Genomic DNA, 2,610 nt, shown 5'->3' with positions numbered 1-2,610 from the left:
GTGTGCTATGGTGACAGGGCAGTGTCCCTAAACTGTGCCCTATGGTGACACACAGTGTCCCTAAACTGTGTGCTATGGGGACAGGTATGTTGAGTCCTTTCCACACCACAGTGTCGTTAAATCCACTGAAGTAGACACTATTATCAACTCCACCATCTACTTTCCAGCTGAGGAAATTGAGGCGTTATAAAGCGACTTGCCCCAAATTCCACAATAAATAAATAATTAGATATAAGATTTGAACCCTATTGATACATTCCATGGAATGCAAAACTATAGAGAGATTGGACATCCAAGAGGAACAGTGGTATATGTATAAATGGTCGGTTTTATGTAATGTGATGGCTAATCTTGGTTGTCAACTTGACAACTTCTAAAATCGGCTAAAAACCCCGCTAATTTGGCACGCGTCTGAGGGACTTTCTTGATTGGATTGTTTGAGGTAGAGAGATCCACCTTGAGACTCGGCCACACCTTCTGGTGGCAGGCCAGATAAAAGGACATGGAAGAAGGTAGCCTTCTGCTTTTTTGCCGGCAGACCTTACTCTCACTGACAAGTTCAGTTACTCTAATGTTAAGGCATTAGATTCTACTTCTTTGTGATTCCAGTATACTCTAAAGACCAACAGTTTTCTAGGAATCCTTTGGGACTCCAGCACCACACTGGGACTGTTGAAACATTCAGTCTGAAGGAACTGAACCACTATGGGATTCTTGACCTTTCTGTCTGCAGGCAAATTGTTGGACTACCAGGACCACAGTCTATAAGCTACCATATTATATCCCATATGTATAATGATATAACATCATATTATATATACATATATATGTATATATACACATATATATGTGAATATTATATATATATATATATACACACACACACACTGTATAAGTTTTGTTCCTTTAGAGAAGTCTGACTAATGCATGTGAGTTGAAATATTGAATAACAATTATGATTCAAACATGAATTGGAGAATGAATGGGTACAGGACCCAGAAGAAAGCCATAGGTTAACAGTCAACAGAATAAAAGGGACATCATCAAAGGCAGAGCCCTGAAGAGTTAAGGAGAATTCTGTGCTATGTACACAGAGCCTTCCTTTAAGGAAAAAGGATACTCAACAGCATTGAAGGCCCTAGAAATAATGGGCAACTAACTGAGAAAATAGCATGGGGCTGGGAAAAGAAAAGCACAAAGAAATTCATTCCAGAGTATTTTACCTGACAAGGAAATTTTGTCGGGGAAAGGTGCCCCTGTTGATGCCACAGCTTGAGAAGGTGATGGGGTAAAACAAAGATTTATATTCCTGGGTAGGAAAAAAAAAAACCAGACATAGCTAAAGGCAGAGAATAGACAGATGTTTCCAGACATCAACTTAACTGTAAAGAGTGTACATAAAAACACCGAGAAGCCTATTACCCTCATCTCTGTAAATAGACTACTTAGCCAGATACTATTCCTTTTTTTCTGTCCAGTCTGCAGTCAGATAAAATGCTTTCTTTGTTCTTAAGAAGACCACTAAGAATCGATGAGTTCCTTACTCATTGTTACTCACCTATGAAAGAGATTGCAGTCAACAGGGTGTCTAGAACACACAGAATGAGTGGTTGGTTCTGCCAGAATCTGTTCAATGCCAGGAGACTTCCTCCTGGAATTGGAGCAAGGTCAGTGCCAGGGAGCTGGAGTGGAAAGGAATTGACAGGAATGGCCAAGAGCCAGACATTTCCCAGACATTTGAGTGGGTGTTCACGTCATCAGTGGGCAAATCTCAGGCAGAGTCATGACCCTGTGATTCTGAGGTGGCGATCTGTCTTCCCTGCGCAGGCAAGGGACTGCCTTGAATGAAAACCGGTCTTGCTCTCACGATGCCAGCTGAAACAAAAGGACCAAAGCCCAGATCAGCCTGAAGTGCTGCTAGATGCCCAAGCTAATGTTTTCTAGCTGTGTGAACCTCCTACATACCTGTCAGGTAAAAGGCGAAATTAATTTGCATTTCTCCTTGATCAAAGCTAGAACTGAAGGAATCTGGGAAAATCAAAGTCTCCTAGTCTGAGTCCCGTAGCATGATATTTGCAGAAGGGAGGCTAGAATCTAGCATTCCTGTCTCCCCTGCGAGAGATTTTCTCATTAGCTATGTTAATAGTCTGCCCGTCCAATGAGTGACAACCCCCACCACCCCTCACAATGCAACCAATTTGGTTATTTGACATTTGTTGTGTTTTTAATTTGAATCAGAAATTCCTAATACAGAGTTAAATCCTTAGGCAATAAGTTTGTCCTTTCTAACCATGGTGAGTAAAACCCCTCACCTCCCCTCAACGCCCAAGGCTAACAATTAATTTTCCATCTTTATGTCTATATCAAATCTGCCAAAAAGGAAAATAAAAAAAAAAAATTCTCCCTGGAACTCAAAATTCAAAAGCTTAAAAACATCTTAAGAATTAATCTCTATGCCCTATTCTTTGGCTGGCAGGTTAAAAACTGCATTTGCATAAACCCATAGCAGTGAGTCCTCTCTTAATTGTAAGGATAAAAGAGGTGGGGTGGGGGTAGTTTTTCCATGCTGGGGGAATGAGAGCTGGCCTTGCTCTTACAAAGCCATGAGAA

This window comes from Microtus ochrogaster, chromosome 4, assembly GCF_000317375.1.
Source record: "Microtus ochrogaster isolate Prairie Vole_2 chromosome 4, MicOch1.0, whole genome shotgun sequence".
In the NCBI taxonomy this organism is placed as follows: domain Eukaryota; kingdom Metazoa; phylum Chordata; class Mammalia; order Rodentia; family Cricetidae; genus Microtus; species Microtus ochrogaster.
The sequence above is the reverse complement of the archived record's forward strand: the minus strand, read 5'-3'. Positions refer to the sequence as shown.